The sequence below is a fragment of the Euphorbia lathyris genome, chromosome 5 (genome assembly GCF_963576675.1).
Source record: "Euphorbia lathyris chromosome 5, ddEupLath1.1, whole genome shotgun sequence".
Classification (NCBI taxonomy): domain Eukaryota; kingdom Viridiplantae; phylum Streptophyta; class Magnoliopsida; order Malpighiales; family Euphorbiaceae; genus Euphorbia; species Euphorbia lathyris.
Window position 1 is genome coordinate 71,947,775 of NC_088914.1, and position 27,624 is coordinate 71,975,398.

Genomic DNA, 27,624 nt, shown 5'->3' on the forward strand with positions numbered 1-27,624 from the left:
TCACTGGTTAAGAAAATAACCGAAACATAAAAATAAAACGTAAACATTTTCTTAATTCTGTGTCAATCCTTTTTTCTTAAGAACACTTTATAATATTATCAAAAATAAAAAAAAAACACTTTATAATATGTTTAAGATTTGAATTAATATCAATCCTATTGTTGCGTCAGTTTTGATTACATGCACCTTAATGAGCATGTAGAATTTGCTCATTCACCATTAGATCTAGGCTTATTAGAATCCTAAGGTGGAGATTCAAAGCATCCTGAGACTTAGATTTAATAAGCCTATATCTAACGGTGAATGAGCAAATTCACTTGCTCATTAAGTTGCATGTGAAAATTCCTGATTGTTGCTGGGTAAGGAAATTTTCCTAATTTTTTTTGGTGCAGGTTTGTTGAAGACTGGCGGAATATCTAAGATGAATGGTGTGAATGTGTTAGCAACTAATGCAATTATAATAAACGAAACACAAACAAAACACAAGAATTGTTTACCCAGTTCGCCACTCAATTTGAATGACTACGTCTGGGGGCACTACCAACCCACGATATTTTACTATAACTTTTGAGATGAAGATTATAAAGGAAAAATGCTATATTTATACTCATAAAGTTGGGCCTATCTATTGGTCTCCAAAGCTCAACAGAATGGTGTTAGGCAGATTGATCATGATCAAGCTATGTGGATTTCCTCTATGTGCAAATTCGTATAAACTAAATTGTGATGCCTCTTTTTCAATTCTTTCATATTCTGGTTCCTTTGGCATGGTTGTGAGGGATTGTTATGGAAATGTGATGTTATCTAGCGGTGGGCCTCTTGGATCCTCAATTTCGGCGCTACATGCTGAGCTTTTAATAATATACAATTCTTTATATGTGGTTCATGATTGCGGGTTCCAAAATATTGTGGTGGTCTGACTCAATTTCAGCTATTAATTTGCTTAAAGGAGATCAAGGTTTGACAAACTGGTTGAGTGTTATTCGTGATGATATTCTCGATTTTCTTCATTCTTTTATGTCGATCGAATTTGTGTTTGAAAGAAGGCAAGCGAATACTGTTGTATATGGTTTAGCAGCTTGGATCCGTTCTTTATCTGTTATGGAAATTCTTATTGAAGATTTTCCTGATTGTATTGCTTTTTGTATCGAAAACGATTTGTCTTGTGTTGTTTAATATAATTTCATGTTATTAAAAAAAAAAAAACCGCATTATTGCATAAAACGTGCTTATATAAAGCAGCGTTTTTCACAATGAAACCGATACCAGCGAAAACATGGCGGACAACCTTCTTTTCATCATCTTCCTCACATTTCTCATATCTTTCCTTGCTTTAAAACATTACAAATCAGTAATTCACCGGAAAAATCACCCTCCGGCCCCAAGCCCACCAGCACTTCCAATAATCGGCCATCTCCATCTACTAAAACTACCTCTTCTTCATCACACTCTCCACAACCTCTCCCAAAAATACGGTCCAATCATGTCTCTCCGATTCGGTTCTCGCCCCATACTCGTCGTTTCATCCCCTTCCGCCGTGGAAGAATGCTTCACCAAAAACGACATAGTTTTCGCCAACCGTCCGCGTTTCATCCTACACAAATACGTGGCTTATAATTACACAACCTTAGTTCAGGCTCCATACGGCGACCACTGGCGCAACCTCCACCGAGTTAGCACGATTGAAATATTCTCACCTCATCGTCTTAATTTACTCGGAAGTATAAGGAAAGATGAAGTGAAGAGACTAGTTAAAAATCTGTTTTCTTCTTCAATTGAAGCTTTTGGGAAGGTGGAGATTAAATCGAAGTTTCAGAATCTAACTTACAGTATAATGGTAAGGATGATTTCAGGGAAGAGTTATAATGGCGATGAGAAAGAGGCTGAGCATTTTAGAGAGTTATTGAAAGAAGTTGTGGCTTATGGAGGAACATCAAATCCAAGAGATATGTTGGGGTTTTTGAATTGGATTGATGGTAGAAGAAGGTGATTAATCTTGCTAAAAGGTTTGATGATGTTTATCAAACGTTTATTGATGAAGTTAGAAACAAAGATGGGAATACTATGATTCATCATCTTCTCTCTTTGCAACAAGGAGAACCTGAGTATTACACTGATGAGATTATTAAAGGCCTTATACAGGTTAGTCATCTTCATTTCTACATGGTATATATGCTCTAAGTTTGTAGGAGTATATCAATCTACTCTCTTGATCTACATGGTATCCCATATATTCTGTTGCAATAATATTTTATATTTTTCCGAACTGGTTCGCTTACCAATCCTAGTTGAAAGAGAATAAAATTTGTACCGATTGATGTTTGTACAGATAATGCTATTTGCTGGAACAGATACCTCAGCAATTACATTAGAATGGGCATTATCCAACCTCCTCAACAATCCAACCATACTACAAAAGGCAAGAGATGAAATAGACAATAAAATTGGGCAGCAAACTTTATTGGAAGAACATGATCTTCCCAAATTACCTTATCTTCAAAACATAATCTCTGAGACTCTCAGGTTACACCCAGCAGCTCCTCTATTAGTCCCCCACATGTCATCCGATGATTGCACTGTTGGCGGATACCACGTGCCATGTGGCACAATTCTACTGGTGAATGCATGGGCTATACAGAGAGACCCTAAACTATGGGATGATGCAACAAGTTTTAAACCAGAGAGATTCTGATACAGATTGAAAGCGATAAATGAAGGTTTTAATCGTAAACCAACAAAGAGGTTCTTCTCTAGCTAAACTAGAAGGAGGGATTCAAGGTATAAACCTTAGGTTCTCAAAGAGAATAATATTTGATTCATAAAAAGTTAGTGTATCCTTACAAAAATGAGGGTTTAAATACATCCTCCTAATGATAATAAAAGACAAGGACTACCCCTTACTAGGGTTTCAATAAGGCTATCCGTAAAGGGTAAAATAGGTGATACGCCCCGACAATCAGTATAATGGTACATGTATGGATTGTCAGGGTTGTAGGTGAATTACTTCGGGAGGAAGTAAACCAAGATCCGCCCAGGGGTAGATGTTGATTCGCCTCCTGGTGTACTCCTAGATCCGCCCCGCTCGTATGTCCTGGGGATCCGCCCTCCTAGGTACAACCTCCGTGGGTCTGATGTCTGAGGATCCACCAAAGCGCGGGTGATCAGCGATCCCAGTTAGGATGTCCGCATCATTCTCTCCTTCTTTAAAAGAGTTCGGCACTGATTTGTCTGTGTTGAACTCTAGAGGACCATCCGGCTTCCACGGGCTAAGGTCACGGATGTTGAACGCTGATGAGATTTTACCAAGCCAATTCGGCAATGCTATATGATAGGCATTGGCATTGACCTTCTTGGTGACCTTGTATGGCCCGTATTTCCTAGGCCGAAGCTTGCTGCTTGTGGCGTTGGCGAGTCTTTCTTTGCCCAAATAGACCATAACCTCATCCCCAACCTCAAACTGTAGGTCCCTGCGGTGCTCATCGGCCTTAGCCTTTAATGTCTGATTCCTCTCTTCAAGAGTCTTTCTCACCTCTTGGTGCATCTGTACATAATCCTTGGCCAGCTGGTTGGCAGTCACGTTTCCTTTAGGAAGATGGGCTATATCAAGGACGTGGTTCGGGGTCTTCGTGTATACCACCTCAAATGGGGATCTCCCGGTTCCCGAATGTACAAAGCCGTTGTAGGCGAACTCAGCTTGGGCTAAAACCACATCCCACATCCTGGGCTTATCCTTATATTTGCTGCGCAGTAAGTTTCCCAAAGTTCTATTGACCACCTCGGTCTGTCCGTCTGTTTGAGGGTGGGCGGTGGTACTAAACTTCAGAGACGTATCAAACAGAGCCCACAACGTTCGCCAGAAGTGACTGAGGAACTTCGTATCACGATCCGAGACAATGCTTTTAGGTACGCCATGTAGCCTGACAATCTCTTTGAAGAATAGCTTAGCAGTTGCTGAGGCATCATTAGTTTTACGATAAGGTATAAAGTGAGCCATTTTAGAAAACCGATCAACCACGACAAAGATGGAATCCATGCCCCTCTGAGTTCTGGGTAACCCTAGGATGAAGTCCATGGACAGATCCTCTCATATGGTCTCTGGCACAGGCAAAGGTAACTGCAATCCAGTATTTGTAGTGCGTCCCTTAGCGGACTGGCAAATATAGCACCGTTCTACTAAGTAGGCAACATCTCTCCTCATCTTAGGCCAGAAATAACGGGAACTCACTGATTCATATGTCTTGTCTCGCCCAAAATGTCCTCCAATGGATCCGCCATGTAGATCACGAATAACCTTCTCGCGGATCGAAGTGCAGGGTAAGCAAAGTTGGTTGCCCCTCATGAGATACTCATCCATCAGGTGATACGCCCCATCCCCATGCTGGTGTTGACAGTTCTCCCAGATACTGCCAAAGTCAGGATCCGCCAAGTATTCTTCTCTGAGGTGTTCAAAACAATCGGTCTCCAGGTTGACTGTTTTTATTAGTGACGCCCTTCGACTCAAGGCGTCCGCCACCTTGTTCTGTTTTCCAGCCTTATGAATAAGCTTATAGGGGAACTTATCTATGAAGGCGGACCACCGGGCATGCATGGAGCTTCAAAGTTGCTTCTGACTTCCCAGGTACTTGAGAGCTTGGTGGTCAGTGTAGAGGATGAATTCTTTCCCCACCAAGTAATGTTCCCACACTTTCAACGCCCTCACTAGAGCATAAAACTCTTGATCATACGTGGCCCACTTTTTCCGTGCCTCACAGAGCTTCTCACTGAAATATGCAATGGGCCTCTTTTCTTGCATCAAGACACCACCAATCCCAACTCCACTGGCATCACACTCAACTTCGAACAGTTTATCAAAATTGGGATACGCCAGCACTGGCGCTGTACTCAGCTTTTCCTTGATCAGGGCGAAGCTCTTCTCTTGGGCATCCGCCCACTCGAACCCCCTTCCCTTCTTCAAACATTCCGTCAACGGGGCCACTATGGCACTGAAGTTCTTGATGAATCGGCGATAAAATGTTGCTAGCCTATGAAAACTTCTGATATCCCCCACATTCCTCGGAGTGGGCCATTCTCGGATGGCTCTTATCTTCTCCCCATCAACTTGGACCCCATCGCCACTAATCATGAACCCAAGGAAAACCAGGCTCTCCATGATGAAGTCACACTTCTTAGTGTTGGCGTATAACTGGTGTTTCCTTAACAGGTCAAACACTATCTGTAAATGCTCCACATGTTCCACCAAGGTCTCGCTATGAATCAGGATGTCATCAAAATACACAACTACAAATTTTCCAATCACCGGGCGAAGCACTTGATTCATCAGCCTCATAAATGTACTGGGGGCGTTAGTCATCCCAAATGGCATAACTAACCACTCATATAATCCATCTCTGGTTTTGAAGGCGGTCTTCCACTCATCCCCAGATCGAATTCGTATCTGATGATAACCGCTCCTGGTTAGGAACTAATGTAACTTTTTCGCTTTTAATTATGCTGACTTAATGTTATTTTAAGAGTTTGATAACTCAGCGTGTTGGTCAGCACGGGCGTTTGATTAGTCAGACAGTTTTAGTTCTATGCTGACTAAGACTGCTTGACTTGAGAGTTGGGAATTGACACTTGAAAGGTCAGCTTCCAACTTAGCACTCAGATTTACTCAGTTTCAGTTTTAACAATTTATAAGCTGAGTAAATACAACAAGCAACACATGCACATATATATATATATATTGAGAGAGAGAGTTTAGAAGTTACTCAGCACGACTTATCCTAGTTCGGCCTCTCTGCCTACGTCCAGTCCCTAGTTCCTCCTGGGATTTTCAATCCAATACTGAGCTCTTTCAAGGTAGAGCACAAACCCTTTACAAGGTAGTGAGTATGCAAGAGTACGTCCTCTATTCGTCTACTCAGCTCCTACTAAGTACTACAACCCAGCACTTAGATTTTTCTACCACTGAATACTTACAACCAAGTACTCAGCTCAACACTCTCAATATTCCTATTGATCACACACTTGTTATTTTTCAACTAAAGAACACCTTAGATGATTACAAAACAATCAATCTAGCATTTACACAGAGAATAGAAAAGTTGGTGTAAGATCTTTTTGTATTTGAGTGCTTTCAAAATTTTCTCTCTTGTATTTTTCTTTTGATACTTGGGCAAATGATCCAAGAACTTTCATTGTCCTTTTATAGATGAATTTCTGAAGATCGGATCATTTTGAATTGGTTTAGCCGTTGTGTCCAAAACGGCTCTTTTAGGAGACAGCTTCTAGTCAGCTTCAGACTGTTCTGCCATTCCCTTCTTCTGTTTCCTTCAGGCGTCAGGTTTTGTCTTCTTGCATCAGACTTGTCTTTTTGTGCCCGTTGTCTTTTACCAATAATCCATAGACCCATGATTCTTGGAATTAGTCTTCTGTGTGTTTTCGAGGCTTCAATTATTGGTGCAGAAGATTGGCAGACTTTGTCCTTTAGTGAACGGATCTTTCATGCTGTCCTGACTGTTACTCAGCTTCATTCGTTATCTTCGAATGTTCAACTTCTATGCTGAGTTCCTTCTTAGTCAGCTCCGTTCTTGTTTATTCAATTCTGAAGGAGTCTTCTAATTTAGTCAGCTTCGTTCTGGCAACTTTGAAAGAAGCTTCTGATGCTGAGTTCTACTTCACTCAGCTTCTATCCTTTCATGCTGAGTTCCGTTCCACCCAGCTTTTGGCTTATGCTGACTTTTGACCTGTCTTACTTTATATATATATTTTTGCACTCAATATTGAACAAACAGATTAGTACAATTAAATCAAAGCATTTAAATTTAATTGTCTCTTAATCATGGATGATTTTGTCAAATCAAAATCTTGTGGAAAGGTGTTTCAACAAACTCCCCCATTTTGATGTTGGCAAAATACATAATTATGGAACTCAGTTATAAGTTACCCAATGATTGATATATTTTTGAAATGACTCCCCCGTAAGGGTTGCACATATTGTCTTAACTTAATTCTAAACCTTCCAAGATTTAATTGAATTATTTTTAAGACATTTGTGTATACTGACTTAGTTTAATGTTGGATTTTTCAAGATCTGAACTTTTTGAATTTAAGTCAGCTTTCAAAAATATTAGAAGTATGTTGTTACTCAGTTTATTACCTAAGTATTTTAGTGTTAATGTATACTGAGTATGTTTTACTTCTTAATTTATTTGTTCAATTTTATCGACTATATTGAGAAAATAGTACTTGACATAGATTAAACAAAAAATAAAGCAAACACATATTTGAAAGTTTCTATGCTAAGTTCTAAAAATTTACTAGACTATATCTAGTTCTTCTTCTTCTGAGCTTGGTGGTCAGCTTGAGCTATTCCTTTGCCTTTGTCTTTACTTCCTGAGGCATTACCTGCAAGCTGAGTTCCTCATTGTCTCTGAGTTCCCTCTTGGCTGTTCTCTCCCGTTTTGCCATCATCGGGTTTATAAATGAATGTGTCAGTGCGAGCATGAGAGGAGAGGTGAGTTGAGTAACGCTGGAGCCTCTTAGTACTCTCTCGCAAGCCATCAATTATAGGAACACTGTCATCTTGGACATGGCGAGGAACCCGAAGAGAACTGCTAATCATGCTGAGCAGGCATTCATAAGATTTGCTAAGCCAGGTGAGTGAGCTGGTGAGCTGACCAAAAGATTGGTGGTACATCTTGAGCAAGGCAGAATCATAAAATATGCGCTGGGCATTGTTGATGCGCATTGCCTTCATAATCACATGGGAAAAGCTCAAGAGTTCACTGTTGGAGACTGGATCAACATCCATCTGTGCTTTGTTGATGTTGAGTAGGCTGACTGCTTCACTCAGTTGGTCAATTGTACACTGAGAGGAGGAAGATACTAAGTCACGCGTACTGGTCAGCTCAACATTAAGCTTGGTAAAGCATTCTTGAAGTTCAGCAGAGGTGGCAAACTTAGTATTGCCAGGTGCACTTGATTTGGTCAGTTCTGTAGTTAACTTAGTAAAATATCCTTGAAGTTCAGAGGAAGTGGCATACCCTGGATTAACTTCTGATGGTTGTTGGATTTTGCCTTCAATCGAGTTCAGATGGTTTACCTTGGAGAGAACTAGTTCAATCAGCTTTGCTATTTGATCTTGGTTTGGTTGCTGAGTTTGAACAGTTGTTATAATACTTACCAGATCCTTGAGTCCTCTCAGTTCATTGAGAAGCTGAGTGATGCCAGATAGGTGGGAGGACTCAGCATGAGACGATCTAGTAGCATCAGCTTGAGAGGGGTTCAAATCTTGAAGCAAGGACTGAGCAGAGGCAATGATTCGTCTTCCTGACTCAGTAGCATTCAAGTATTGAAACTTGACAGCATTTGTCTCAGAGGCTGGAATTGAGCTTGATGGTGGAGGAGTAGGCTCTTTGCCAGATTGATCACCTTGATTGGTGACTGGACTTTGATGCAGATGATCTTCAGGAGCTGAGTTGTCAACATGCTGAGTTGGAGGTGGAGTTTGGTTAGTCATGTTGACCTGCTCATCCTGAGTGGGTGAAGTTGAAGCAAGGTTGGTTCCATCTTGAGCAGTTGGATTTGGATCTTCAAGGGTTTTGGCGTGTTCCTCATCCTGAGTAACAGAGGCTTGTTTTTCCTTTGAAGGAGACTCAGGGTCATTTGCAAAGTATGCGAACTGTAGCTCAGACATGCCAGTAAATTGTTCTGGAAGAGGAGAGTCTGCAAGGAGATCAATAACTTGAGTTTTATGGGCTTTCTTCTTAAGCCGTTTGAACCTTTGTTCCTTGGGAGGAGAAGGGTCAGCATCAATGTTCTCCTCATCAGTATCAACTGTCTCTTCTACCATAGTTGGATGCTCATGTTGCTCAACATGATCCTCTACAGCAACAGTTTCTTCTTCCTCAACTCTTTGCTCAGCATTACCCTGAGGTTGCTCAACATCAACAGGTTCTTCCTGCTCAGTATGGATGTCTTCCTCAGTATGAGTTTCTTTGTCAGCTTCCCTTTCTACTTCAACATTTGTTTTCTCAGCTTGTTGCTCAGTTTCTTTCTCAGCTTCCTTTTCTAGGTCAGTTCCATGACCTTTGGACGATACAACCCAATCTAGGGGGTCAGCTTCAACTGTCTTTAAGGTATCAACTTTCTTCCTTTTCATCAAAGGGGATTCCAGAGTTCCCTCTCCTTCATCCCCAGGCTCTTCTGGCCTCTTTCTTTTCTCAGCCAACTCAGCTTTCTCCTTAGCTTGGTCAGTATCAACATTTTTAGCTCTGCTCATAGCCCGCTTCTTCCTGGGCACTGAGTCAATATCTTTTGCGCATGTTGCCAGCGCTTTTCTCTTCTTCTTGTCCTTAGGGGACTCAACAGGAGCCTCCACTTCTTTCTCAGGCTCATTTTCAGGCACCTCTTCATGTTCAGCTTCATCATTTTCCTCAACATTTTCAACTTCTTCATATCCTTTCAACGGTTGATTGTACAACAGTCCAACTAGCAGAGCTGCTGTGATTTCACTTCCCAAAGTGTCAGTTTCACTTATGGTCTCAATCTGCTTATCCTCCAGAATTTTTGTGATTAGAGAGCCCAATCGAAGTTTCTTACCTCCTTGTTGAAGAGCGCTAACTAGAAAGACTGGAAGGTTGAGAGGAGTGTAGGTCAGCATGTGCCATATGAAGCACTGCTCAAAGTTGGAGGCAGATGAGGCTGAGTTGAGTTTGGGGAAGATGAAGTTGGTCAGCATGTAGTGAGCCATCTTCTGGTCTTGCCCCATACACGTGCTGGGTATTTCTCCCTTGTGATCTTTGGGTTTGCAGAACCCCTTGATCTTGTCAAGTTTTTCCTTAGGTACCTTCTCTTTTGTTGTCCTAAATTCTATTCCTTCGTCTGGTAAATCAAGCAAAGTAGCTAGATAGGCAGGGGTTATGGTGATTTTCTGACCTTTGACTGTAGTTTCCAAATAGTCAGCATCTTCTTCATCAACAAACATGTTGGAATAGAATTCTCTGACCAGTCTAGGGTATGTTTTTTCGGCGAGTGAGAAGAGACCGGTCCATTTGTTCTTCTCGATCCAGTCGCAGAATGGCTTCTCAGAAGTGACGAATCCTGGAGAAAACCATCTGCACTTCAGAACCTCCAGGTTGTTGACCTTTTTATGGACCTTGATCATATTCCTTTCGATTTGCCTCGAAGAACCAGCGGGGTCAGCTTGAGTGGGTTTGCCAGAGGTTTGGCCAGGCTGAGTGGTGAGGTTAGGGATTTCGTTCTTGCCGGAAGCCATTGTTACCGAGGAAGGTTTTTAAGATTTAGGGAGAGAGGAGAATTCGATTTCAGAAGATCGTAAGCGTAAAGAGTAATGAGTGGGGATCCTTCCACTACTTATAAAGTTTTGAGTCATTAATGAACTAGCCGTTTTCATCTTGGGACTTTAATCGACAAAGATTCTGCCATTTATGACAGGTTCGGCGCATGGGTATTCATTATTACTTGTGTTTTCCTAGGTATGATTTGTTACACGTGTCATTGTTTATCGGTGCAAGTGGGCATTTACTCAGTTTACCAGAATATGAGTCGTTTATGATACTGAGTATTTAATTCTACGTAGATGGATTTCCTATCTCTTAGTAACTCAACATACATTCATCACACAACATGTACATTCACTCAACATAAGGTGATTACTCAATATGTCTATCTACTCAGCACAGAATATTTACTCAGCATTTGTATCTACTCAGCATAGACTATTAAGCTCAATGTGCAGTAGTTACTAGATTGATATCAGTCAGCATGACAATCACTCAACATTTATTCAAATACTTAGAATTATTGAAGAGGATTAGACATACCGATAGCTTCCCTTAGTATGTTAAATTGTTCACGAGCCAAAGGCTTGGTGAAGATATCTGCAAGCTGTTCATTTGTTGGTACATAAGTCAGCTTGATCTCACCCTTTAGTACGTGATCTCTGATGAAGTGATGCCTTATGCTGACATGCTTCATCATGTTGTGTTGAATAGGATTCTTGGATAGATCAATGGCACTTTTGTTGTCACATTTGATCTCTATTGTCTCAGTTCTTACTCCATAATCCTCAAGCTGTTGCTTTATCCATAGGACTTGAGCTACACAGCTTCCAGCAGCAACGTACTCAGCTTCAGTTGTAGACAGAGCAACTGATGACTGTTTCTTGCTGAACCAAGATACTAGACAGCTTCCAAGGAAATGGCATCCTCCTGAAGTACTCTTACGTTCTAGCTTATCCCGTCCATAGTCAGCATCAGTGTATCCTATGAGTGTGAAGTCATTTGAGGCTGGATACCATAATCCTGCATCAATTGAGCTCTGCAAATATCTAAAAATTCTTTTTACAGCAATTAAGTGAGATTCCCTTGGGTGAGCTTGATATCTTGCACAATAACATACTGAGTACTGTATATCAGGTCTACTAGCAGTGAGATAAAGTAAGGAGCCTATCATACCTCGATAAAGTTTACTATCTATTGACTTACTTTTCTCATCTTTGCATAGGACAGTATCAGTACCCATAGGGGTTGATATGGGCTTACAATCTTCCATATCAAATTTCTTTAACATCTCCTTGGTGTACTTGGACTGACTAATGAAGATGCCGTTCTTACCTTGCTTGATCTGAAGTCCAAGGAAGAAGCTGAGTTCTCCCATCATAGACATTTCGAACTCAGTCTGCATCTGTTTGCTAAACTCTTGACACAAAGATTCGTCAGTAGCACCAAATATTATGTCATCTACATAGATTTGTGCAAGTAGGGTATGTTTACCCTTTTTCTTAATGAACAAGGTTGTGTCAGCTTTTCCTCTGACATAATTCCTGGTCAGCAGGAAGTTGGTCAACCTTTCATACCAAGCTCTTGGAGCTTGCTTCAGGCCATATAAGGCCTTCTTGAGTTTATAAACGTGGTTTGGAAACTTTGGATCTTCAAAACCAGGAGGTTGATTTACATATACCTCTTCGTTTATAAAACCATTAAGAAATGCACTTTTAACATCCATTTGATACAATTTAAATTTCATGAAACTAGCATATGCACACAATATACGTATAGCTTCTAGCCTAGCAACTGGTGCAAAGGTTTCACCATAATCAATGCCCTCTTGCTGACTATAGCCTTGGGCTACAAGTCGAGCTTTGTTCCTAATTACATTTCCATGGTCATCTAGTTTGTTTCTAAAAACCCACTTAGTTCCTATGGATTTTTGATTCCTAGGTTTAGGTACTAAATCCCATACCTCATTTCTCGTGAATTGGTCAAGCTCCTCTTGCATGGCATTGATCCAATACTCATCATGCTCAGCATCAGCAAAGTTCTTTGGTTCATGGACTGATACGAAAGCAACGTTGCTAAAAAACTTCCTAAGCTGATCTCTAGTCATCACTTTGTTGTTTGCATCATCAAGGATGGACTTTTTTGAATGTCCTCTTGGAATTTTTATTTCCTTGGGTAATGTTGAGTTGTTTGGAACAGGTGTTTCTACAATCTCTGCAGGGACAGATTGGTCAGCAAAGGTAATTTCAGTTTCGATTTTACCTATGGTCAGTTCTTGTACTGATGACTCAGCATGTCCATTCTGGTCAGCAAAAGCTGAGTTGGGTTCTTCCTCTGTGTGTTGAGTTGTTCTTCCTACAGGGTCAGTTTCATCGAAATCTACATGGACTGACTCTTCTACAACCTGGGTCCTTTTATTATAAATTCTATATGCTTTACTGTTTGTTGAGTATCCCAAAAAGATCCCTTCGTCAGCTTTGGCATCAAACTTTGCCAGATTATCCTTAGTGTTGAGTATAAAACATTTACACCCAAAGGCACGAAAGTATCCAATATTGGGCTTTCGTCCTTTCCAAAGTTCATAAGGGGTTTTCTTTAATATAGGTCTTACTAAGGCCCTATTCAATATATAACATGCTGTATTGACAGCTTCTCCCCAAAAATACTTTGGAAGCCTATTTTCACTCAGCATTGTCCTAGCAATTTCTACTATTGTCCTATTATTCCTTTCAACAACTCCATTCTGTTGAGGAGTTCTAGGGGCAGAGAAATTGTGGTCAATACCATTAGTTTCACAGAATTCATCAAACAATTGGTTTTTAAATTCTCCACCATTATCACTTCTAATGTGAGCTACTCTTAGGTCTTTGTCATTTTCAAGCCGTTTGACTAATGTGGTAAACATCTCAAATGTCTCATCTTTGCTACTCAGCAAGATGACCCAAGTATACCTAGAGAAATCATCTACAATAACTAAGGAAAATTTCTTACCTCCCATACTGAGTGGCTGGATAGGTCCGAAAAGATCCAAATGTAGTAATTCCAATGGTCTTTTGGTTGAGACAACCTTTTTGCTATGAAATGACTTTTTAATTTGTTTACCTTGCTGACAAGCATTACACAGTTGATCTTTTTCATACTTTAATTTGGGTAATCCCTCAACTAATTGCTTTCTAGCTAGTTTGGCAAGGAGGTCCATGCTGACATGCCCAAGTCTCCTATGCCATAGCCAGGAGTTGTCCTCTTTTGACACTAAGCATATACTTTTTGAAAATTGTTTTTCCAAACTCAACATGTAAACATTTTCTACACGAGGGGCTGTTAAAATCAAATCATTTGTTTTTCCCTCGAGTATCTGACACTTAGTATCATCAAATATAACCTTCCTTCCACTATTGCAAAGCTGAGCTACGCTTAGAAGATTATATTTGAGACCTTTAACTAAGGAGACTGACTCAATTTTAGGGTTACCTCCGATAGTTCCTGAGCCAACTATCTTGCCCTTCTTGTTGTCTCCAAAGCTTACACTACCTCCTCGTTTAAGCTCTAGTGTGATGAACTGAGTTTCATCACATGTCATGTGTCTTGAGCATGCGCTGTCTATATACCAAAGTTTTGATCTATCCACGCATGTCAAGCTTACCTGCATTTTAAACTATTCGTTTTTAGGTACCCAATTCTTTTTGGGTCCTTTCTTGTTAGTGTAAATAGGTGCAAAGTCTTATTTTAACTTGTGACGACATACTTTTGTAGTATGGCCACTTTTACCACAAAAGCCACACATAGTTACCCTTTGAGGGTGATGTTGAGTGTGGTCAGCATTGTTGTGCTAAGCATGCCAGCATACCTTGGTAGTATGACATTTCTTACCACAGAAGTCACATTGGACAGTCTGTTTGTTATGCCAGCACACAGCTTTTGTGTGTCCTTTCTTCCCACAACAGCTACATTGAGTAAGCTGTTTATGCTGACCAGTACCTGAGTACTCAGCATGGGGTTTATTCTTAGTTGAACCTTTTATTTGGTTTTGTAAAGTTGTGACATCCTTTCTAAGTTTCTTTGACTCAGTTTGAACCTCCGTGACAAACTTATGTAAGATTTGCATGTTCGTATGTAAATCTGAGTTGTCCTGGAGGAGATATCGGAGGTCACTCAGCTTGACCTCCTCAATCTCGTCACAGCGCCTGCTGAGTGCCTTAATCCTTTTGTTACACTTCTTAGTTAGTGTATATAAGTCACTCAGGGCATTTACCATTTCGTTTCTAAGCAAAAGTAAGGATGTTACCTCATTGTTGTTTTCCTTCTGCTCAGAATCTCCAGAGAGGTCGGCTTGCTCAAATTGAGATTGGTCAGCTCCATCATCTGCCATGAAACATATGTTGGCTGTTTCATTTTGCTCAGCTTCAGATGATGTTGACTCATCACTGTCACTCCACGTGGCCACCATTGCCTTTTTGCTTCCATTCTTATCTTTCTTCAGATTAGGACAACTTGACTTAATATGCCCAGTTTGATGGCATTCATAACATGTGACAGGCTTGGAGCTGTCCTTTTTGTATCTGGTGTCACTAGACTCAGCTTTATATCTGTCTCCTCTCTTATATGGCCGCTTACTATTTCTTTCATTTCTTCTAAACAGCTTTTTCATTTTTCTAGTAAACATGGCCATTTCCTCATCATCAGTTGACTCACCTTCTGTGGAGTCAGCTTTCATCACTAGTGATTTCTGTTTCTTATCCTCAGATTTTTCTTTAGCTTCAAAGTTTTTCATGGAGATTTCATGGGTCAGCAAGGAACCGATCAGCTCATCATATTTGTATGTGGTCAGGTCCTGAGCTTCCTCTACAGATGTCTTCTTAGCTTGCCAGCTTTTGGGAAGACTTCGTAAGATCTTCTTTACTTGTTCTTCTTCAGTGAAATTCTTACCGAGTCTTTTAAGCTCATTTATTATGTTGGTGAACCTGGCATTCATTGCTGAGATGTCCTCATTGTCAGTCATCTCGAACAGCTCATACAATCGCATGTGTTGGTTCACTTTGGATTCCTTGACCTTACTGGTGCCTTCATAAGTTACTTCCAGCTTTTTCTAGATCTCCTGTGCTGACTCACAACCTGAAATCTTATTGTATTCTGTAGCATCCAGAGCACAGTGAAGCATATTGATAGCCGAAGCATTATTTTGTAATTTTCTGAGGTCATCCTCTGTCCACTCAGTTTCACTCTTGATAACTTTCTCATTATCAACAGTTTTATAAGGTATATGTGGACCTTGAACTATTGCAAGCCATGCACTCATGTTTATGGCTTGAATAAAGTTCTTCATCCTATTCTTCCAGAATGTATAATTAGATCCAAAGAATAGGGGAGGTCTAGTGATTGATAATCCCTCAGGGAGTATCTGTGTTGTTTGGTTTCCTGGGAGGAAATGAGTGCTATTCTCACCCATTTTTCGGGATCAGCTCAAGATTGTTAGATCTTTGAGTAGTGAGCTTAGGCTCTGATACCACTTGTTGGTCCCTAGTAATTAGTTCCAAGGGGGGGTTAGGAACTAATGTAACTTTTTCGCTTTTAATTATGCTGACTTAATGTTATTTTAAGAGTTTGATAACTCAGCGTGTTGGTCAGCACGGGCGTTTGATTGGTCAGACAGTTTTAGTTCTATGCTGACTAAGACTGCTTGACTTGAGAGTTGGGAATTGACACTTGAAAGGTCAGCTTCCAACTTAGCACTCAGATTTACTCAGTTTCAGTTTTAACAATTTATAAGCTGAGTAAATACAACAAGCAACACATGCACGTATATATATTGAGAGAGAGAGAGAGTTTAGAAGTTACTCAGCACGACTTATCCTGGTTCGGCCTCTCTGCCTACGTCCAGTCCCCAGTTCATCCTGGGATTTTCAATCCAATACTGAGCTCTTTCAAGGTAGAGCACAAACCCTTTACAAGGCAGTGAGTATGCAAGAGTACGTCCTCTATTCGTCTACTCAGCTCCTACTAAGTACTACAACCCAGCACTTAGATTTTTCTACCACTGAATACTTACAACCAAGTACTCAGCTCAACACTCTCAATATTCCTATTGATCACACACTTGTTCTTTTTCAACTAAAGAACACCTTAGATGATTACAAAACAATCAATCTAGCATTTACATAGAGAATAGAAAAGTTGGTGTAAGATCTTTTTGTATTTGAGTGCTTTCAGAATTTTCTCTCTTGTATTTTTCTTTTGATACTTGGGCAAATGATCCAAGAACTTTCATTGTCCTTTTATAGATGAATTTCTGAAGATCGGATCATTTTGAATTGGTTTAGTCGTTGTGTCCAAAACGGCTCTTTTAGGAGACAGCTTCTGGTCAGCTTCAGACTGTTCTGCCATTCCCTTCTTCTGTTTTCTTCAGCCGTCAGGTTTTGTCTTCTTGCATCAGACTTGTCTTTTTGTGCCCGTTGTCTTTTACCAATAATCCATAGACCCATGATTCTTGGAATTAGTCTTCTGTGTGTTTTCGAGGCTTCAATTATTGGTGCAGAAGATTGGCAGACTTTGTCCTTTAGTGAACGGATCTTTCATGCTGTCCTGACTGTTACTCAGCTTCATTCGTTATCTTCGAATGTTCAACTTCTATGCTGAGTTCCTTCTTAGTCAGCTCCGTTCTTGTTTATTCAATTCTGAAGGAGTCTTCTAATTTAGTCAGCTTCGTTCTGGCAACTTTGAAAGAAGCTTCTGATGCTGAGTTCTACTTCACTTAGCTTCTATCCTTTCATGCTGAGTTCCATTCCACCCAGCTTTTGGCTTATGCTGACTTTTGACCTATCTTACTTTATATATATATTTTTGCACTCAATATTGAACAAACAGATTAGTATAATTAAATCAAAGGATTTAAATTTAATTGTCTCTTAATCATGGATGATTTTGTCAAATCAAAATCTTGTGGAAAGGTGTTTCAACAACATGGACTCATACTTTCTCTAACGTATCCCATCTCAATGAGCTCTTCCACTTTCTGTCTCATGATGTCATTTTCCTTTAGACTCATCCGATAATGAGGAAGGCTTGGTAAACTAGCCCCGGGCACAAGATCGATATGATGCTGGATGTCCCTCAAAGGTGGTAACCCACTCGGCAGCCCTTCATGGAACAGATCTTGATATTCTCCAAGTAGGTGGGTCACCTCAGTTGGCATCTCCCTTTCGCTCCTTTGGGCGGATTCGTGATTCGCTTTAACCATTACCACATACACCATCTGGCTCTCTTCACATTCGCTGACAAATGATTTGTGTGTAGGACAGACTACCAAGGTAGACTTCTCGTCGGCCTTTGGCTCTCTCATCATTGGCGTAAGGACGAACTTCACCCCATTCTTCACAAATCTGTAAGTGTTCTCTCTTCCTGCGTGGATGGCGTCGTTATCAAACTGCCAGGGTCGGCCCAACAATAGGTGGCAGGCATCCATATCGACCACATCACAACAGACTTCATCACTGTAATCACCAATCACAATAGGTACCCTACATCTCTGGGTCACCCTAAGCTCACCCACGTTTTTGATCCATCCCACTCTATAGGGGTCGGGATGCGCCTCCACCAACAACCCGAACTTCTGAACGGCGCTGCTGCTCACAATGTTCTCTTGGCTCCCACTATCTATTATCACATTGCATCGCCCACCTTTCACAAGACAGCGGGTCCTGAATAGGCGGTGCCTCTGATCTCCCTCTACCCTGCTGGAGACTAACAAATGCCATACCACATGAATGGCGTATCTCTCTTCATCCGCCTCATCATCATCTTCTCCTAGGGGTTCGCAAAATACTTCATCCCCTTCGTCATAGTCATCTTCATACCTCTCCACCATGTTGGCACTCTTCCTCCTAGGACATTCGTTGGATCTATGGCATGGCTCATTGCACCGGAAACACTTGAAAGGCGCTGGCCTCGCATACGGATTGTTGCTCTTAGGTGGTATAGGTGCTTCTTTGTATGGCCTAGTATCTCCGACAGATCCCCTTCCCACACTGTTAACCTTGGCCCCACTGGCACTCGCCACCTGCTTGCCTTTGTCATAAGACTTCACGTGATCTCTTCCTCCAGGTGTATACTCAGTAGTGGCGGATCTCCTGGATCTCCCGGTTAGTTGAGACTCAGCTTTGAGGGCTAAATTCCTGGCATCTTGTACCCGAACCACCATCTATGTGCCAATACGATCCTGGATGTTGTATCTCAACCCTTCTATATACCTAGAGGTCTTTTGGCTTTCAGTTTCAGACAAGTTGGCTCTCGCCGAAAGCCTCAAGAACTCTGAAGTATACTCATGGACGCTTCGGGTCCCTTGAGAGCATCCCCTGTAGGAGCTGTAAATATATTGCTCATAATCCGGCGGTAGGAACCGCTCCCTCAACATCGCCTTCATCCGTAGCCAAGATCTAATAGGATCTCTGCCCCCTCTTCTTCTTTCTTCCCTCATCTGATCCCACCAAACTGATGCGCCACCCTTCAGGCGATACGCCACCAGCCTCACTTTCCTCTCACCAGGAATCCCAGCATATTCAAAGAAACGTTCCACTTCCGATAACCAGTCTAAGAATCCTTCTATATCCAGTTCACCTCCAAAAGACGGTAAGTCTATTTTTAGCTTAAAGGCATCATCTCTATCAAAGTTTCATAGACCTGGGTATACTCTAGCAACATCCACACGTCTGTTGTCAACAGGCCCAACATCCCTCATAGTTCTAACGGTATTATCATCCCCAATACCCTCAAAGTCATCACTATCACTATCCGCATTATGCACAAAGACATAGTTGGGTCTTCTTACCTCAGGATCCCTAGGACCCATTTGTGGAAGCTGCGGTTCAGGGACTCATTCCTTTCTCTGGGTTGATCCTCCCGCGGTTGGTCGGATTAGAGCTAGAACCTCCAGTTTGAAGTTTTCTAGGGAGGAGGCTAGCTCCAGGAACCGTTGGTCGGTTTGCCTCTACCGCTCATGGCTGGCTTGGATCTGCTCCGCGAGGTGCTCCTTCAGCTCCTCATATCTCCGGTCACTGGTTTCCATGGAATCTTGCGGTTGTCGGGGTTGAACCATTGCCAAAAGAAGTTTCGGGTCAGGAAACGATCGTCTCTGATACCAACTGATACAGATTGAAAGCGATAAATGAAGGTTTTAATCGTAAACCAACAAAGAGGTTCTTCTCTAGCTAAACTAGAAGGAGTGAATCCCAATAACAAGGTATAAACCTTAGGTTCTCAAAGAGAATAATATTTGATTCATAAAAAGTTAGTGTATCCTTACAAAAATGAGGGTTTAAATACATCCTCCTAATGATAATAAAAGACAAGGACTACCCCTTACTAAGGTTTCAATAAGGCTATCCGTAAAGGGTAAAATAGGTGATACGCCCCGACAATCAGTACAATGGTACATGTATGGATTGTCAGGGTTGTTGGTGAATTACTTCGGGAGGAAGTAAACCGAGATCCGCCCAGGGGTAGATGTTGATTCGCCTCCTGGTGTACTCCTAGATCCGCCCCACTCGTATGTCATGGGGATCCGCCCTCCTAGGTACAACCTCCGTGGGTCTGATGTCTGAGGATCCGCCAGAGCGCGGGTGATCAGCGATCCCAGTTAGGATGTCCGCATCAGATTCGATGGAGATGTGCATAATAAGGTGATGATGATGCCATTTGGGTTGGGTAGAAGAGCTCGTCCAGGTTCTGGATTGGCTCAACGAGTGGTTGGATTGACTTTGGGGACACTGATTCAATGTTTTGAATGGTAAAAAGTGTATGGTAAAGAATTTGACATGGGAGAAGGTACAGGCGGGTTCACTACTCATAAAGCTCAATCATTGGAAGCCATGTGCAAGGCTCGTCCAATCATGCATAAAATTTTGTCTCCTCACCATGTTCATTATGATGAGGATTGACAAATTAAACTCATTCTATTATTATTATATCTGTTAAATATGTTTGTTTATGTTGTATTTATATGATTTAATTAGCTGTAATATGTTTCTGTTATTCTAGCTTATCTATTTGTATCGTCTAGAGCTCCTCTAGGGCTGTACTTCTATTTATAATAAGTTTACAATCAATAATAATTACTTCTTCAATATCCCTATATGGTATCAGAGCTTTTTGATCATCTTTCTCTCTTTAAAAGATCTTCTTTATCTTCTCCCATCAAATCTCATGTAACCTCCATGGCCAACAACAACTCATCTCCCCAAATCCCAAACAAAGATGATCACACCAAACCTTTTACCTTCATAACCATCCCAAACACAATCAAGCTCACCTCTACCACAGACCTTTCCTGGAAATTTCAAATCCAAGTCATTTTAATAGGACATGACCTCTATCAGTTTGTTGATGGTAGTCTTCCCTCTCCTCCCACTACTATCGATGTCGATAGGGTTGAGAAATCAAATCCAACCCTAAAATTCTGGAATGGACAAGACAACCTTCTATTCGGTGCCTTGGTTGGTTCTCTTTCCCAATCTCTTATTCCATTAATTTCTAATGCCAAAACTACCAAAGATATTTGGGATATCTTTGCAAATACATACACCAAATCCAGTAGGGGCCACATCTAGCTATTGAAAGAGCAATTTCACCGAATCTCAAAAGGCAACAACGCCATCACCAAATATATGCAGGTTATTAAAGCCTGTGCATACCAATTTGCTTCCTTGGGTAAAGCCATTGAACATGAGGACCTCATTGATCGTGTTCTTCATGGTCTCGACACTTATTACAACTCTGTAATTGAGTCTGTTAATGCTAGAGACAATCTTATTTCTTTTGATGAACTACACGGGCGACTAATAAACCGAGAACTAGTATCAAGCAAAGTCATCATGACTCATCTTTTCTAGCCATTACTTTTACTGCCTCCTCCCATCCGCCATGACGAAACTATCACCGCCCCAATTCTGCTGGTAGTCTCTCAACTCTTGTAAATAGTAATAGCAGGCAGCCTCACCCTTTCTTGGGCAAATGTCAGTGGTGCGGAACATAGGGACCTGTTTTTTCTCATTGCTCCCTCTTGACTCAGCTATATCCCAAGGCAACACCAGATGCTTCCTCTTTCAGCAATAATCGGGCTACATCTCCTAGTTACAAAATTTATTTCTTTTATTGTTTTTATTATTTATTATTTTCGCCTAAAAATTTGAAATCAATTAAATTGAGTTTTATCAAAAATAGGTTTTCACACATTTTTTTGAGATTTAATTTGAATAGCATGTATCAATTTAACAATATTGTATAATCGAAAAAATTACAAAATCGGGTCAAATGGGAGACCCACTTACATATTTAACCCATTTACCCAACCTACTACATATCTAGACTATTTTTGTGTGACTTTCCCAAAATACCCTTAATATATATATATATATATATATATATATATATATATATATATATATATATATAACACTTTTTAGTTTTCTTCTTTCTCCCTTGCGTCTGACTTTGCATATTTCGCAATATGCAAAGCATGCGAATATAATATTTGGTTCTGAAGATGATTTTAATTCGCATATTTCGCAATATGCGAAGCATGCGAAGACAATACTAATTTGCAGAATAACTTTCATTTTCGCAGATTTCGCAATATACGAAGTAACAGATGTGTTTTTAAATAGTATTATCTTCGCATACTTCACATATTGCAAAATATGCGAAGCAGTATATAACAAAAAAATCATAACAACAATGGTGTAACAATAATTATAATATTATCAAAATTTACAACAAGATTACAACAATAACAACATTAAAATCATAACATTATCGTTTCAAAGTCAATGTGACCAATCTTGAAGGACATTTTTCCCACCTCCCCTGCATCCTAGTACACCGCCTTCTTGAAAGGCACCTCCACAAAAATTAAATCGTGTTAGTAAGAAAAAGGACGATTTGGCTTCGCAAAAGAAGATTCCGCGAAGTCTGCAAAGAGAAATATGCAAGAAAGATGACGATTTTATTTCATGAAAGAAGATTCTGCGAAGTCTGTAAAGAGAAATGTAACAGAAAAATGACGATTTTACTTCACGAAACCAGATTACGCGAAGTCTGCGAAGGTAAAAATTATGAACATTTCTCTTCATAGACTTCACATAATCTGTTTTCGCGAAGTTAAATCATCCGTTTCAGCCTCTTTTTCCTCACAGACATTCGCAAAATCTCATTTCGCAAAGTGATTTTTTGAAAAAAAAACGAAGAGAAAATAGTAGATACTTACATTTTTCCGTATTTTACTATTAAAATCATCAATAACCATATGATAAATGCAGAAAACAATCAAAATAACATCGAATAACGATTTCTTCGATCCGCACAAGAAGAAAGAAACCAAGAGATGAGAAGAAACATGAAGATGAAGAACCATCGCTTAATTTTCTAGAAATAGAAAGATCAAGAATCAAGAGAAAAAGAGAGGAAGAAGAGAAAGACATAGGTCTGGGAAAGGGAATGGGAAGAGAAACTGTAAGGAAAACGAAAGGGGAAGGGGAAGATAAAAGGTAGGGGTATTTTGGGAAAGTCATACAAAAATAGTTTATATATGTAGTAGGTTGGACAAATGGGTTAAATATGTAAATGGGTCTCCCATTTTACCCAATTTTGTAAATTTTCCTTTATAATCTTCCTTTTACTAAATTTATAAGTATTGTTTTGTTCAATTTAATATAAAATGGTATTTATGTTAAACCTTTATTTTTTTCTGTAACTTTTATAGATTAGTAAAAACATTTTTATATATTTGTTGGCGTTATTTTGCGAATAAGCCCATTGCAACCTTGAGTCGTGTGGATTGATGATGACGTGCCAAGGAAATTAATTCCCAATTAATTTTATTAAATGCATCTCAAACTTAACTTCAAGAAAACGAAGCGATTGGACGAAGGATTCAAGATTTGAAAAATAAAAAACTTATTGGGTTTCTAGTTACACTATAAAAAGCTTTACTAGCTCAGCTTATGACACTACTAAAAAGACTAAATCAACATTTAGTCTTTTTGGTAAGAGTTTGAATTTTTTTCCTTTTTATTGATTTTGTAAATATTGTTTTAATTACAAATCATGAAATCGGAAAAGAAAGCGTCAATTACAATCGAAAAAACAAGGTTAATTTCGTGGAGAAATTACGTTTAACAAAAGCAATTAGTCCTAATTTAATTGAACAAGAATGAAATTATTGAGAAAACTAAAATTGCAAAGGACAAGCTTAAAGCTGGGAATGAATTGACGACTTGTCGGTGTCTGAATTTGTAATTAATCTTGTATTTATGGATGGCACTTGTTTTGATTGATCAAACGGAGAATTAAACGAATATCGACCGAAGGCTAGAGAAGTACTTGAGTGAAGCAAATATGTTTTGGAAACTGGAAATTTATGTCGAAGAAAACTTGTAATTATTGGAGAAGATGATAATCCTGGATAGGTAGAAAGTTAATTTCAAATAAATTGAAAGCTTGAGGAATGAAGGCAAAGAGTAAAATTTTAAAATGAAGTTTGATTGCTTGAAACAAGAGAATTTCAAAGATCAATTTCAGAGAAAGAGTTGTGTTTTTGTTGTAGGAGTTGATTGGGGTTTGGAATGATGATTTTGAGTTCTATTTATAGTTAAAATCTTTAACCTTTATTCTGTGACTTCCTATATTTACTCCCACTATCTCCACAAATTAATTTTGCAAAGATATGGAGCAAAAAAACATGGTTAGTAGATGCATAACGGGGTGCCACACAAATAGCATCAGGAGCCCGTCTCAATGAGACGCTGTGATTTTTTTATTTTGGTGAGACAAACACCTGTGTCGCAAAGACAAAAAAAAATTATTGTTTTTTTATTTTCGATCACTAAAAGAAAAATCAGTATTGATATGCACAATTTAATAAGGGTGGAAAATACACATATTAAAAGTATAATCTTCAAAGACATCATCATTAGAATAACTGCTTTCTCAAACCAACAAAAAACCCACCGGCCATCCTTCTCCTCCCTTTCATCTCTTCCATTTTTTTTCTTCTATTTGTCTTCAAGCCTTTCTCTCTTTTGTGGATCTACTTTAAGGAGGAAGAAGAAAATTCCTTCTTCCTCCTCTCAACGAGTTAGGTTTACTGTTTTTTATTGTATTTTCTTTAATCAGTGTTTATATATTTTATTGGATTTCTTTTATCCGTTTGAATTGTATCTTCTCTCAATTATTCTGCTATTTATACCATTTTCGGATTTAGCAAGAGCAGAAACGATTTATTTTATACGTGGATCAATATATTTACGTGGTTGCAATAAAAGAAAGGACTCATATCTGAATGTTCGGAAGGGCCTAAATGATGAAGATTTGATTGGAGTTGCTTTTATGCGGATTTTGATTTCCATGAAGTATATGTATTTTTGTTTTTCTGTGTGTTTTATACCTTTTATGGCTTTTTATGCTCTTTGTAGTCGTTTTGGTCCCATTGTGGATTTTGTAAGGTTTTTTACCTTTTTCATTTCTTGTTGTAATTGTTGTTTTCGTATTTAATGAAGTTATAAGCATTTTCATCAAAAAAAAAAAAAGTATAATCTTCTCCTGATTCCAAAAAAAAAAAAAATCTTCATACATATAATAAGGTTAAATTCTATTACTATATTATTAATAAGCAAAACACATTTTTGTTAAATTTTACTAAAATTTTTCCTTATTAATTGACTATAAATTAAAATATTTTTATTTTTATTTCTTTACTAAAATTAAAACCCCTTAATAATTGTATTAGAAAAAGGTAGATATTTATTAATTGTAATAGTAAAAAATAAATCATTTATTAAAAGATTTTGATAGCAAAATAAAACCCTTAATAATTATATGACAAAAATGTAAATAATTATAGTTTGCAATGGTAATTCAATCTCTATTACATAGTAGTTTTATTGTTAATTTGCGTTGAAATGATTCGATTGTGAAAAATTATGATTTAACTAGAGCATTGTTTATTATTATATATTTTTGGTGATAAAGGCGTTCTTATATATTAAGGAAAATTTTAGTTATTATAAATATTTTAATAAGAGGAATATTTATTATTATAATTCTTATTTAGTAAGAGGTTTTTTTTTATCATTGTTAATAATTTCTAATAAAGGGTTTTAATCATTATAAGTATATTTTAATAAGTTTTTGTTTTATCATTATACATACTTTTTAATAAGTGATTTTTGTATCATTATAAATATTTTTAATAAGGGATTTTTTAATTATTAATAATAATGTTTTATCATTGAAACATAGAGTAAAGTGTAATATTGAGATTTTAAATTTATTTTGACCATTGATTTAAACATAAGGATTAAAGAGTTGACGAAATAAAAACATATAATTATTTTCAAAAATATAAAAACCGAATAGTGTGTTAGGTAAAAACATAAAGACTTTGTAATTATTTATCAATTTATTTATTTATTTATTTGTTTTTCTCTCCAAAATAGATTAAAAGTGTTTGGTTGTTATTAAAAAGCTCACCTCGTTTCTACTAATTAACAATAGTAAACAATTAATAGTTAATAATGGCAAAACAAACCATATGCATGAACCTTTGGAGCAAACATACCTTTAGCTTACAAGTCAATTTATTCCAATTTTAATTTTTTTTTAATCAGATTTCAAATTTAAATTTAAGTATCATTTCAACCTTTAAAAAAATTTTTTTTTAATACGTTTACCAGATCAATTTGATCTCTCTAAAAAAATCAATTTGATCTCTCAAGTTGATTAATAATATCAATTTAATTCAAATTCGAGTTCGAATGTCAATATTTTTTTAATTTGATATTTGATATCAAATTAGCTCAAAATCAAAATTATAAGTGACAACATAAAAAATGATATGTATAACTTATGGTAACATGTATTTTTCTTTTAATTAAAGAAAATAATCAAATCATGGACTAAATTGAAGTAAAATTAACCTTTCTGAAGAAAAACAGAGAACTAACCAGAATCATGGCTTTGATGATCTCATCTGTGTAATAGTCAGGTTGTGATTGTTGAGAAGTAAGAAGATGATCGATCATACTATTCATATTCTCCAAATTCCCCTTCTTATATCTATGTTCATCAATCAACCCCTGCAAAAATCTATCAGTCTTTTCTCCGACTTGTTTCAACTTCTTCTCGAATCTTCCACCATCAATCCAATTCAAAATCGGCAAAAAATCGCCTCGATTCGAAACCCCCGCATAAGATGCAAACTCATCCATTATCGATCTGAACTGAGTCGCCTCTTCCTGGTCACTCATATCTTCTCCATAATATCTCTTTCCTGCAATAGTTCTCATCATCACATTGAAAGTCAGATCTCTAAACATCGGTCTCAATCCAACTCCGTTAAAATCTTCGAGAGAGGAATCGCATCGGCTTAGCTTTATGATGAGCTACTTGATTTCGTCTTTCCGGATGCTAAGAAACATGTTGAGTCGCTGAGTTGAGAAGATCTTGATGGTTGCGATTCGGCGGAGGTTTCGCCAGTGATCCCCGTAGGAGGATGAAGGCATGGGAGTAGGAGAAGGGTGTACAAGGAACTCTCCCGCACAGAACTCCAAATTTAAGGGGGCCCAATTTTTTATTATACAAATCTAAATATATGCTATTAAATATTATGTGAAAAATTAAGTGAATGTTAATTTATCTAGAAATTTAACGCTATAAGAGTCTTAAGGGGCCCAATTTTTTTTATTGTTATTATACAATATCTAATTTAATTATTTAATTATATTTATAATGCTAAAAATCAAGTTAAAAGTATATTGGTGTTTCATTTTGTAGAAACATTATTATTATATGAAAGTATTAATTTGCTTAATGAATATGATCCAATTTTTTTTCATTTAGCACAGGGTCCCAAAAATATGTAAGATGGCCCTGGATGAAGGCATAGTGGAATAGTTATAAGCTAGAAGTTTTGCTACTAGGAACTTGGGACGATTGGCTAAGATTACGTCATTTTTGGTGAAACATTCTTCGACGATGGATGGTGATGAGACTACGACAACAAGGCGCAATCGGAAGCGGAGGGAAATGATTGAGCCGTAATCTTGAGAGAGATGGTGGAGAGTGCGGTGGAGAGTGCGGTGGTAGGAGGCGAAGGTGGCCGAGAATAGGTAGAGAAGGTGGAGAAGGAGGGAGGTTTTTGTGGTAATTTCTTGGCCGGTAATTCAGAAAGAGGAGGACAAATACGACGAGAAGAAACATGGAAAGTCAACTCTTTCTCTGAAGGGTATGTGATACAGATTGAAAGCGATAAATGAAGGTTTTAATCGTAAACCAACAAAGAGGTTCTTCTCTA

General features: G+C 38.6%; 2 pseudogenes; one reads left to right on the top strand and one right to left on the bottom strand.

Annotated features, from left to right (window-relative positions):
• The first annotated feature begins 1,276 nt into the window (after positions 1-1,276).
• On the top strand, positions 1,277-20,215 carry LOC136229867 (cytochrome P450 81Q32-like; annotated as a pseudogene).
• A 1,820-nt stretch (positions 20,216-22,035) lies between these two features.
• Positions 22,036-27,530, bottom strand: LOC136229869 (cytochrome P450 81E8-like; annotated as a pseudogene).
• Positions 27,531-27,624: the final 94 nt, after the last annotated feature.